General features: G+C 38.4%; 1 protein-coding gene across 2 annotated transcripts in view; it reads left to right on the top strand.

Moving 5' to 3' along the window:
• Nucleotides 1-13,564, top strand: part of REV3L (REV3 like, DNA directed polymerase zeta catalytic subunit) — a 119,362-nt gene that overhangs the window by 6,277 nt on the left and 99,521 nt on the right. The window lies entirely within an intron of this gene.

Genomic DNA, 13,564 nt, shown 5'->3' with positions numbered 1-13,564 from the left:
AGCTCATGGTTAACTTTTTTCTCTCTCCATTTTTGCGACCATTTCAGATACTGTGTCCCACAACGGTCACTCCTGCACCCTCCTTAGTTCGTTATCCCAATGTTCACAGCCAAACATCATTCCAGTTGCTGCTACTTGCCATATTCCATTTCCCAGAATTGCATACTATTGCTAGTACTCTTCCAGTTTCTTCTGTGGCTTCACTGTGAGAGGATGCAAAATAGAATATAGCCATTATGGTGAGGCTTATGCCTCTGCTTTCCCTTTTCACACCCTTTCCCAAAGTATACCAGCATACAGCTCTTGCCAAGGGGTTTATTCTGTGGACTTCAGCATGGCCTAGAAGATTTTTTTTGTGTTATACAGTGTGGCAACACTTCCATCATACCATTTCTGCATCTTGCACTGGCAGGCTTCTCATACTTCTGAAGAATTGAAAAATTGCCTTATGTCCATTTTTTTCACTTCAGAGGTTTATAGCTTCTGTGAGATGTGAACAGGGCTCCAATGGGTTTGAGGAATTTGAAATAATGTGCTTATTCTGAGATTGGTTTTAATGTTTGAGTTCTGTTGATGTGCTTTGAGTTCCTTAGCTTGTAACTTACTTCGTTCTTAAAAGAATGTTTTCTAGGTTTTTGGGTTTGATTGTTCTGTTGTTTTTTTTGGTGGTGTTTTGTTTGTTTCTTTCTTTTTTGTGGGATTTTTGTGCTTAATTGACTTTTTTCTAAGAATCTTCTGGTTTGGGTTTTGTCTTTTTTTTTAGAGGCATTTGTTCTATACGTTGTATAGATTGCCTGCTGACTTGTTTGAGCAATGAGATGCTGCCTGAATAAACTGAGATTCTGCTCCACTGACATGAAACTTGTTAAGTAGCCAATTTCATACTCCTATATATACAACTTGCTAAAATTCTGTTTCTTAAACAAACCTTAAAATACTGTGACAAAATCGTTGTTCTAAATAGAATCCAGATATTGGGTTCATAACCAGTATTCTACTTGCTATTGTAGAGTACCTCTTGGTCACGTCAGGAATATATTTGTGCTTTTGTAAATCAGTAAAAAAAATACATGCATAACTGACCCTATGTGCTTAAAATTTGATCAGCTGCTGACTTCAAAGTGTTTCACAAAGTAACTGCATCTGAATTGAATCTGGGATTGACTTTTATGATCAGTGGCCCTGGAAGTAGACTAGGAGCTTATCTATCTCAACCACAATTTCCAGTTCTGTTACATACTTCTTTAGGGTACTTTTTTGCTGCTTGTTGAAATATCTTCTTTTTCAGCATGTAAAATGAACACTCCTCAAAATAGCACACTGGTCTGAAAATAGTTGTCTCTCTTATTTTTACTAGAGTAGCACATGCATATCACAACTGAGGTTGGCAGGACTAGACGATGTGTAAACACTCAGTGAAAAACAGCTCCTGCTTAGTAATTTTTGCAGTCTGAGTAGACAAGATAAATCTCTGAAAGAAGGAAACAGGTGTGGTAATACCATGCTATCCATTTCTTTTCAGTTTCTCGTTCCAGACTTCCTGTATTGATCATTTAATAATACCCTGTTCTGTTAACTGTTGTCATTATCCTGGTTTTGTCCTTTACCGTTGATTGTCTTGATTGACCTCTGTGTGCAGTGGACCTCTGAGAAGGATGATGATGATGATGAACGTATAACCATTTGGAAATAGGCACTATGAACACTGATACTAAAAGATTTATAGTTGATGTTCTGTCTCACAGATGAAGCAGCTAAAAGATTTCATAATGATTGGACAGGGTCACTGGAAATTCAGCCTCATGTTACAGGAGATCTGCTGATCAAAATCTCAAGACAACTGGCAGTCAGAATTTTCTTTTCTTCTTTAATTAAGCACTCTGTATCTCCAGCTGTTGCAAAGCCAGCATCTCAGCTTCATCTGTCATCACTGGATGTTGAGGTAACAACTGATGAACTTCCTTCTTTGCTTCTTCCTCTCTGTCTGCCGTGTCATATGCACTGTCTTGTGTGTTACAATTATGTGTGTTTTTTAAGTTCCTATGTATGTCTCCTCTATATCACATTTATTCTATCAGGAAATTTGGTTCACTGTATTGAATTGTTATCTCACATTTCAAGAATATGTTCTTGATAGACAGCAAGGTATACCTGTGTAAAGAAAAGGAAGACTTTACTTAGGGTCCCACATCAAATAAACGGCAGAACTGATAGTATGATGAAGAAGCTACTGTCTACAAGCAGTGTTATTTTTGTGCTACTACCCTGCCCAGTAATAAATGAATGTAAAATATTCAAAATAGTGTTCTTTTGTATGTTGACCAAAGCTATAGTTGTGATAGTAACTATAACATAAAGGCCTAGGTTTGATTAACAAGGTCCAGGGACTGGTTGCAAAGACTTGCTATGAAATACATATAGTTAGGCTGTAATTGCACTGTTATTCACAGTATCTATATGTATTCTGGTGAAACCAATAATTTTAAAGAATACAGTGTAATAATCTGAGCTTGCAAACAGGCAGTATTTTTCTGTCATGGATGCAGTTAAAACTGAGAACAGAGCCCAGTATATAGAAGAACCTCAACAAATACCAGAAAAGTTTGTACTAGATTGTGTGTGTGTGTGTGTGTGTGCGTGTGTGTGTTGGCCAGTCTTCGCGAACGAAGATCCGGGGAAGGTCTTTACACCTTCCAGCCTGCGCATTGGATAATCCTGAGGTTCATCTGCCGGGGCCCAGCAAGCTTGGACGGTGGCCGCGAGGTCCTCAGGACGTAGATGGATTGCCTTACAGGGCTAACGAGCTCCATCTGCCCAGGGAGTGTCCCTGACTGGGAATCGAACCCAGGCCTCGGCGGTGACAGCGCCACATCCTTAACCATTAGACCACCAGGGGTTCCCTTGTATTAGATATAGGGACTGTCTGAAATGTCGCTGCTTGAATAGGCTTCATTCATGCATGTCTTTTGAGGTTCTTTTCTTTCAAGAGCTGCTCTTTATTACAGAGCAGTTATTAGATATGTAGGATTTTGGTGGGGGGGTTGGCAGGGCATTTAAATAAATCTTCACACTTGCTGGCTGGGCTGTACCATATGGCTTTTTAAGGAACTATTTGGTGTCTGTATGTTCCAGCATTTCTGTGATCAGTATGCAGATGACCATTTCAGATGACTTCTTTCCTGACTCACATATGTGCAGTCTGTCATGTTGACTGCATGTTTGAGTTCATGCTATGTTACCGTGGTGTATATGTGCATGCCTTCTCAGGCTGTGGAGTCATCCTTGGAGATACTCAAAAGCTGTCTGGATGTGGTCCTGGGTACTGGGTCCTGGTGACCTCCAGAGGTCCCTTTTGTCTTCAACCATTCTGTGATTATTGAGATTACTCTTGTAATCTTGGCAAGGTTATGGAGCAGATCATCATAAATGCAATCGCACCATACCTACAGGATGGACAGGGGATAAGATCCAGCCAGCACAGGTTTAGGAAGGACAGGTCCTGTCTGACCAACCTGATCTCCTTTTATGATCAGGTGACCTGCCTGGTGGATGAGGGGCTGTGGATGTGGTCTATCTGGGCATCAGCAAACCTTTGACACCGTCTCCCACAGCACACTCCAGGAAAAGCTGGCAGCCCATGGCATGGACAGGGACACTCTGTGCTGGGTTAAGAACTGGCTGGAGGGCCGGGCCCAGAGAGTGCTGGTGAACGGGGCTGCATCCAGCTGGCAGCCGGTCACCGATGGTGTTCCCCAGGGATCAATGCTGGGCCCAGTCCTGTTTAACATCTTTATCGATGATTTAGATGAGGGGATTGAGTCCACCATTAGCAAATTTGCAGATGACACCAAGGTAGGGGGAGTGTTGATCAGCTGGAAGGCAGGAGGGCTCTGCAGAGGGACCTGGACAGACTAGAGAGTTGGGCTGATTCCAATGGGATGAGGTTCAACAAGGTCAAGTGCCAGGTCCCGCACTTTGACCACAACAACCCCCTGCAGCGCAGGGTGGCTGGAGAGCAGCCAGGCAGAAAGGGATCTGAGAGTTTAGATTGACAGGAAGCTGAACATGAGCCAGCAGTGTGCCCAGGTGGCCAAGAAGGCCAATGGCATCCTGGCCTGGATCAGGAACAGTGTGGCCAGCAGGAGCAGGGAAGGGATTCTTTTCCTGTACTCAGCGCTGGTGAGGCCACACCTGGAGTGCTGTGTCCAGTTCTGGCCCCCTTAGTTCAGGAAGGATATTGAGGTGCTGGAGTGGGTCCAGAGAAGAGCAATGAGGCTGGTGAAGGGACTGGAGCATAAGTCCTGTGAGGAGAGGCTGAGGGAGCTGGGGTTGTTTAACCTGGAGGAGGCTCAGGGGAGACCTCATCAGTCTCTACAACTCCCTGAATGGAGGTTGTAGCCAGGTGGGGGTCGATCTCTTCTCCCAGGCAACCAGCAGTAGGACAAGAGGACACGATCTCAAGCTCTTTCTGCCAGGGGAGGCTTAGGTTGAATATTAGGAAGAAATTTTTTACAGAGCGAGTAATCAGACATTGGAATGGGCTGCCCAGGGAGGTGGTGGATTCACTGTCCCTGGAGGTTTTTAAGATGAGACTGGATGTGGCACTAAGTGCCATGGTCTAGTAACCATGGTGGTGTTGGATCAAGGGTTGGACTCGATGATTTCAGAGGTCTTTTCCAACCTGGCTGATTCTATGATTCTATGATCAGTGAGTATCCAGGTGCTCTGTACAGCATGTGTGTTTGTCCAGGTAAACAGTTCCATCCAAATCGTGTGGAAAGGTTGCCAAGTAGCTGTCTTTAGGTTGATTACCCTACATCTGTTAAAAATTACTGGAAGGTTTTGTGGTGTTAGTGAAAACTGATTTAAATTTGGAAGGAAGAAGAAAGGAAAGAATATTGACTACAGAAACCATTGCTAAGTTGTGTTTGTCCCTCAGTGACACGTTCTTTTCCTAAAAATTACAGAAAAAGTGGGAGCATACCTGCTTATTTTCATTCCGGTTGTGGAATTGTGCTATTTCTGATTAAACCAGTATTTACTACAGAAAAGCTGTATGTCCTATTTTAGGTGCAATATCAACATGCAGTACTCAGTCTGAATATTAAAGGGGCTGTGGAATGTTGCACCTAATCCTTAATATCTGACATTACTCGTCAGGGGAGGTTTACAACACAAGTTTTCCGAGTTTTGTATAATGAGATGTATAATGAGTCTTTCATTTTGCGTTTGAAACTGCCTTGGTGGGTTTCTGCGTAGTACAGAACTCATTAAGCAGTGTGAATTGCAAACTGATTCAGCCCTCACTTTTACAGGTACTGCCTTCAGATCACTAATGAACAAATTTTTATTGCTGTCACCCCTTCTATATTTATTATCCAGATGAGGAGGCTATTTTCTGGAGTTCTTGATATAGAAACTTTTGTATTTTCTTTTTAAAAGTTACGTATTTAACCTAGCTAAAGTGCTTTTATTGCAGTTGAATCGTTTTTGTGGTTTTGTATGTCTTTATCCATTGACCATTTAGCAGATAGGATTGTGATGTTCACATTTGTAAGCAGTGAAACCTATGTTGCTGTCTGTAGGAAATTTGAAGAGATTACAGGCAGTTTCTTATGTTGGTGTAAAATGAATCTATTCTTGTAAATACTTTGTATCAAATATATTAATTTTTGAGTTGTTCAGATTAGCTTTGTGGAACTAAGACTTAGCCATCTTTACTATTAGACCTAAATAGTAGCAGTAAAAACAACCTAGTTCTGCTGTGGATTATTTTTTTTTTATCTATTTCCTACACTAGAAATGTGTTTTCACTCAATGTTGATTAATGTTGATGTTGGAAGGGACAGCTAGAGATTGTCTAGTTAGTCCAAGCACCTTGCTCAAAGTGGGGCCACCTAGACCAGCTCCAAGGATGGAAGTGCCAGAGTCTGTCTTTGTAATTTCCAGTGTTTGACCACCCTCACAGTAAACCAAAACAAACAACAGGGAAAACAAAACAAAAAATCCAACAGCAACAAAAACACAAAAAACAAACAATGAAACAAAAAACCAACTAACAAATAAATAAAATCACCAAACTTCTTTTAATTTTCTTGTGTTTTGATTCGTGCTCATTGCCTCTTGTCCTTTCAGTAGGTACCACTGAGGAGAGTCAGACTCACTCTTCTCTTGTGCTTCCTGTCTGGTATTTATACACATTGAAAAGATCCTTCCCACCCCTAGTCCTTTCTTCTTGAGGCTACAAAATCCTGGCTTACTCTGCCTTTCCTTGTATGTTCCAAGCCTTAATTATCTTCATGGCCTGTGTCCAGTATGCCCATGTCTGGTACTGGGAAACCCAGGCCTGAAGTTAGCACTCCAGCTGCTGAGTAGAGAAGGGTCACATCCCTTGACCTGCTGGTGTTACTCTTCCTAATGCCACTCAGGACACTCTTGGCCTTCTTTATGGCTGAGGAATGTTGCTGGCTTACATTCATTCAGGACCACTGGGTCCTTTCCGGCAAAGTTGCATTTCAGGCAGTCTGCCTTCAGCCCACAGTGATGTGTGGAGTAACTGCTGCCCAGGTGAGGACTTTGTGTTTCTCCTTGCAGGGCTTCATGAGATTTCTCCCTCTCCGTTTCTTCAGCCTGTCAAGTTCCTGCTGAATGTCAGCACAACCTTCTGGTGTATACGACACTCCTCAAATTTTATCATCTGCAAACTCGCCTAGGGTGCACCTGTTTAATATCCAGTTCTTTAATGAAGATGTTGAACAACACTGACCTTAGTATTGACCTCTAGAGTACACAACAAATGGCTGGTCTCCATGTTCCATTATGGCAAGGCTGCTGCTTCTCACTTAATTTCTCTCCCTGCTGTATAACAGTCAAATCTGTCTTAGAGATCTCAAGTGTGTTTTGTTGGTATCCCTTCCTTTTTGTAACATACTATACTCTGGGATGAAAGTATACACACCTCATCTCATTTCTGATTACAGCAGTGTTTGTTTTCTAGCATTTTTAAAACTTCTGTGTAGATACCTCAGGTATGGTATGACTATGTAAAGTCTGCATTTTCTGTTTTTTGATGGTTTTACCTGACAGAAAACATAGGAATGCTGTAAAATAACTGAATATAAGTTGTTGTGTGACTAAAAAGATGTTCTGTATCAGAAATACAGTTTTAAATGGTCCCATTTTTTCCTTACTTCAGAAGAGTGGTGTATGTTGTACATATAGTAATTTAAATTGCCATGATAATTTAGGTCATTCTTTATTCTGTTTTTGCTTGTTTCTAAGGAACATGTGCATTGTGCACATCAATACTTGTACATTTGCGAACCTGCAGTTACCATGCGGAGATGAATTTAGCATCTTTACAGTATTGATTCCTGGTTTGAAACTGATGCATTAAAAAAACCCACAATAAAAAAGGCAAAACCCCCTAAACTATAAAAACACCCCCAAACCATCAACACAAACCCCCACCTTTGGATAGATGGGAAGAACAGAATAAAGTTCTGCTAAGCATTTAGAGACTGTGCCAGCACGTCAGGTTTTGGTGACTGTGTTCTTATGCCAGCAGTTGGAAACCTAATCAAGGAAATAAATAGTCATTTTTAACCACTGCTGTATTAAAGATGAAAGGCTTAAGAACAGAAACCAGTTGTTTTAGGCGGTGTGCAGATAATAGTAGATAGTTCTCACTCCAGAAAAAAGATGTTCTGTATAAACAGAGCATTGAAAGGTGTAGAAAGAGTGATATGTTATGAAAACAGATGGCATGGCAATATTGTTAGTCATTATTTTGAAGTGGAATTTTGTAGGAGTGATTTCCTGAATGGAAAAACAGGAGGAGGGTAGGATGTGTTGAAAGAAGACGGGGAATGGAAAGGAATATGTAGAGCATATGAGGTGAGCTGGGGAGGGGCAAGGGTTGGAAGAAGGAGAGTGCTGAGAGCCAGGACTGCAGAAAATATTGATGTTGAAGTTGCAATAACAGGGACCAGTTATCTAAGGCTACTCCCTTTAGGTTTCACTTGCTTTGGCTCATGGGGCTGATTCATCCCCTGGAATTTCTTATCTCCAGCCTTGTGGCTGGAAGTAGATGAGGTGTTACATGAGGTTTATTGCTCTGTGCAGTGGGAGAAGAGAGAAAGAAAACAAAGTTCCCTGAATAAGAACAGTCCAAAAGGTGTAGAACATAGTGGAGAACTACAACATTTTCATGAACACTCTACAGTTTGTGAACACCTTTTGTATTGCCAACTTTCATGAAAATTTATATTATTTTTAGGTTAAGGGATGTGAAAAAGTAAATAAAACAAATAACTATCTGGTGTTCATCTTCCCAGTAGAAAGAAATTAAAACAACCGGACTTCAAGCCTGACTCTGCAGTGATGCGTGCACAAGAAGATGCATCTTTTGATGACAGATAAAGATAGGTGGGCCTGTATAATGTTAGGTGCGTATGTGGCAGGTTTAAAAAACAGAAGAAAACCCATGAAAAACAGGATTTTTCTTCAACTGATCATCTCTTTAGTGAAAATGGGCTTCCTGTAGCCTGTTTTTTTGTCATGTTCTTCAGTTACTTCCATAAAAATCTTACTTGTTTTGTGTAAACTTGATTTGTTGAAAGAAAACCTTAGCAACATCTTGTTCTTTCCAAGTTAGTCTTTGGCTTTTTCAGAATGTCACTCTCTTATGGAAACCACTAGCAATGTAGTTTTTTAAGTTTACTAATAATTTGGTTTCTGTAGCTATCTGAGTCATAGTACACCGTTTAATTTCACTGAATGTTTGAATTCTAATTTTAAGGGTTGAGGGCTGCATTTTTTACTTCTAATACCCTAATGATCACAGACTTGGTATTTTGATAGCAGAACATTTAATGGTGAGAGGCTGAAGCTTCTGCATTTGGCAATGAAGTTGTGGAGATAAAATGGTGATGGAAAAATAACAGTAGATCAGAGTGGAGCTGGCCAGAGGAACTTTAGTAAGAAGTTGGTTTGGGAGAAAACATGGTGACTGAGATTGCAGTGTAGTGCTTTATTGTCTGAAGATACATAATTTGGTATACAAGGGTCAGGAGAAGCACGTGCATTGTTTGAAATGGAGTAGTACAAAACTTGGCTGTTTTTACAGCTGCTTTGCAGCAACCATCAGTTGAAATGTAAAGCTTAATCATACAGTTGAATCTCTTTACATCAGATAACTTGATAAGTTTCCAAAACCAGTAGCTTTCATTTTTTTCCTACTATATTTAGTTAATTATTTAGGATGTTTTATGGTGTGCAGTACTGAAGAGTTTCTTGGTCGAAGAATTTGAGGTAGTAACCATCACATTGCATAAACACTGCTTTCTGAAGGGTTCTGATTTTATTTCGCTTGTCTTTCAACACAAAAATGGATAAGTGTAGTTATTTGTTAGTGCTTTTACACTAGAAAGTCACTTAGGAAGAGGCAAGAAAGGGAGAAGGACTGACAAAATATATTTGCTGAGCTAAAGAGGCTTTTAGGGAGTGTTTGTGGTGTTTTTAGTTTTTTTTTTTTAATTGAGGTAGACTCAGTCTGTTGTCCTCAAGTAATTGGGTTCATTGTTAGCACAGCATAATTGAGGTTTCAGCTGTTCTAGAGCTGAAAATAACTTACTGCTTCAGAGTGTTTTGTGAGCTGCATATTGATGCTGTAATGAGTAACTAAAGAAAGGTAGATGATTTTCTATGGGTTGTGTTCTGAGCTACTGCACGCACCACAGCTTTGCAGAAGTGTGCTGTTTGAGTACATGAGAACAGTAAAACAATATACTTCTAGTACTGGAGGTGTTCATGTGACGATTACAGAAAGAGATGAAGAAAACAGGAAAAAATAAAACTTGGGGAGGGAATTAGAAATTCATTCCATCTGCATTTATGAAGGAATCTCATTTTTTTTCATCTAAACATATTAAAATGGTTTCCTATTTGTTCAAATGTGTACTGATCTGTTACAGATACCAGTCATTCCTTAATGTAACTAGACGAAATATAATTACATGTATTCTGCTACTCTGAATATAAGCCCAGCTTTTCAATATCTGTAAATTGTATTTAAGTGCATACCAAGAACCATAGTCTTTTTGACTGAATAGAACCTGTTACAGCAGTTACAAATGTTATGGTACAGTTTTCAATGAAATTTTGAATGTTAAAATTAAATATGACTCTAATTATTCACTTGTTTTCATTTTCACATTTAAGTAATGCTTGGAAAATTCTTCAACTGTTGTATTGATGTCCTTTATTTTCTTGTAGCTTTTAGAGGAGTAGAGGAGGAATGTGTGATAGGGAGAGCTATCCGCTGAATCTCTGGCTTTGTCAATACCAGAGTGATTGGGTATGAGCAGTCTTGTGTGATTATACTTCCAAGTGTAAGCTCCATTTGTTAGTGTGGGTTTTTTAGGGAAAATTCAAATGTTTGGGAAAATGTTGTTTAAAAATCAGTTGAAAGATTAAATTTGTGCTTAAGGATGCTAGTGTCATCTATAGAAAAGGAATTACTTCAGGTAAACTTCTATAGAAGTGATGGCAGTTTTAGGAGGGTTTTTTGTGTTGCTTTCCTAACTTTTGTCACTGGTGCTTGTCAAAATCTCTCAGTGTCGCTTTGTTCCTTCTTTCTATGAAACTTACAGTACTGGTAAAAGGGATGGCATGTTGTGCTTTTCATAGTCATAGTGAACTGAACCTTAACTGCAACTCCAGAAATTCTTTCCAGTGTTCCAGCCAAGGGATAAACAATCAAATCCTAGTTGTTATTACTGTTAGAATGCTAATCAGTTACTTTTTAAAGTATGATTTTTCTTTCCTCCTTGTAGTGCTTGTGTCCTCAGTTTTAAATGTGAGAATTAAATTTAGTTCTGTGTAATGTCTTGAAAAAAATCACTTTATAAAGAAAAGATTTCATACTCCAAAGTACAGCAGCTGTCTTACACCATCTGATTGTAGTGATTGTTTTTTTTTGCAAAGTGCTATTTTAAGCAGTCTCTAATTTGAGTGTTCAGTGTATCATACTTATTAGTACTTAATATAAAGAAACTTAATATTGTCTTATATTATTGTTTGCAAGCTAGGATTGGAATTGAAAGAAAAGAATACAAGTTATTTGCATGTAAGGAAGCAGTCTATTTTTAACCTGTTGTGTTGCTTGTGGTTGTTTTTCTGATTTAGTTTTCAGTTGACCAACAAAATTCATGACCATGAGGCATTACATGTTTTACAGGGAGCAAAAAGTGCTTTTTTTCATCAAGCTGTGTTCTAGTATTTAGAATGAGGAAATCTCCAAGTTGACACTGGAGGCTAGCCATGTAAAGGATAAGGTGCCAGCTGCATGAATTGTTTGTTTTTCTGGCAAATAGCTTCTGTGTACACTCATCCCTAACTCAGAACTAAATCTGACCTGAGCTAGTTTCTGCTATTATGAGTTAGTTCAAGTTTAGCTTTGAAGTCATGAAGCAAAGGTCACATATGTAGTGACAATTATTGTTCTTTGATATTTTTTGTAGTTGTACAGTGAGGTTGAAAGCTTTTTTTCCTTTCAGGAACTTCAGTCACATTTTAAAATAAGCTCGGTTGCAACTGGACATCATTGTCTCTCGTTGTCAAGCTGTATGTTGAAGTATTTAGCTTTAAAAAGGCTTCTGACGATTACCTCTCATGAGGCTTAGTTGTATTTCTGCATAGGCCCAATCACAGACGAAAGTCTTTACTCCAAAGAGACTTTTGTATTAGAATTTGCTCAAGCAGTTAAGAAATGTGTTTAAAAAAGAAAGCGAACATGTTTTCTACTGCTAGTAAGAAGTGTGATGAGAATGATTTTTTTTCCAAAAAAGTAAAGTGAAACAAAAAGAATTTTGGATTAAATTACAACTCATAATTTCCGTTAAGTGAATGGTGAAAAAAGGGTAAGAAATGCAGTAGATTATTATGACTGTAGGTAATATTTATTTAGAAATCGCTTGCACCTTTTGCAATGGAGAGAAAAATATTTATGTTCTGTAATTGTTAACAGAGTTCTTGATCTCTAGCTGTTGAACAGCAGCAGGTACAATAACAGGATCAACATGTCACGCAAAGATTTTTTTGGTAATTGCCGCTGTTGTAGGAAATCATGTATTGGATCTTTGGTTTAAGACAGTTTCTTACCACTTGAGACCTTATCAGAATTTCAAGGGATCAAGGGATAGTTCATAAGTTGTGTGCAAGGAGGCTTGTTGGTTGATGGTTGGGCTTATGTGGTTTCATAACATCAAGATTTAATTTTTTTCGGCAGTATATAACAAACACAATTCCTGTAAAGCCTTTCTGGCTGTTCTTTTTTTTTTTTTTTTTTTTTTTTTTTTTTTTTTTTTTTTTTTTTTTTTTTTTTTTTTTTTTTTTTTTTTTTTTTTTTTTTTTTTTTTTTTTTTTTTTTTTTTTACAAGTGTTTTTGCTTAGAAACAATAATTGGACTCCTATGGGTTTTTTTAATGCACATTTGTCATATTAGTTACTTATTTGTAGTAGAGAATTCACTTGTGATTTGTGTATGAGTTTAAATTTTTAGTTCTTTATGACTGTAATTTTTAAGTGATTGCTATTTTTCATGCAGTCTCCTCCACAGCTCCCCAGTTCAGGTCCTAAATAGAATGTTATATGTCAAGACCTGAAAACCTGATAATAGGAAGATAAATCAAAAGACTTGCCAATCAAACCCACTGCCCATTTAAGCAATATCTCTGTTGTTTCATCATTGCTTTGTAGATTTACATATTGGAGTTATTTTAAATGGGATTAAACTCTTGCAAGAGAATATTTCCTTCGAGTTGGCTTTTCAATTATGTTCAGATTAAAAGCTGAGAATCACATGCAGAATCTTTGCAAAGACATTTGGCTTTTCTTTCTTCTAATTCCACTCCTGCAAAGAGGTGTTTGTATGTCTATCATGTATCTGTATATGTTTATCACATATATAGACTGCTTAACTGCTTTTGTCTCTAAATGCCATGTATGCACTCAGTGAATAATTTTGTGCTTTAAAATATTTAATTATTAATTTGGTTATTATAGATTTAGAATCAAGACTGAGGGATTAAATGACTTTTGTGCAAGGTCATGAGGGATTTGAAGTGGAATTCATCCTCCTTTTCTTGCCTCTAGGTGTTCTAATCAGAAGTCCATCAGCTAAGATAATGATATGCACTTGTGAAGAATTCCTCACAAGATTTGTGCCTTTATGCCATAATAGTATGTGCACATTTGTACAGCAAACTAATGAGCTATAGACTGGAAACAGACACTGTAGAATATATATATTGAAAAGTAAACAAGCAGTCTTGTTAAAAGCTTGTGTTTTGAGGAACTGAAGTTGGTTATTTTATTAAAGTTTATGCTCTTTTTATCGCATGTTATGAATAATTTTGATTGTTGTGTACTGATAAATGACAAGACTCACGGGATAGCATTTTGTGCTCTGAATATTAAAGTTTTGACTGTGATGTGACTTCTAATGTTTTTGAACCATATTCAAATACAAATCTGCATATGTGGTAGTGCACTTCCACTTTCT

This window comes from Empidonax traillii, unplaced genomic scaffold, assembly GCF_003031625.1.
Source record: "Empidonax traillii isolate 1590-97213 ecotype Southwest subspecies unplaced genomic scaffold, ASM303162v1 scaffold377:size560545, whole genome shotgun sequence".
Lineage (NCBI taxonomy): Eukaryota > Metazoa > Chordata > Aves > Passeriformes > Tyrannidae > Empidonax > Empidonax traillii.
The sequence above is the reverse complement of the archived record's forward strand: the minus strand, read 5'-3'. Positions and strand labels throughout refer to the sequence as shown.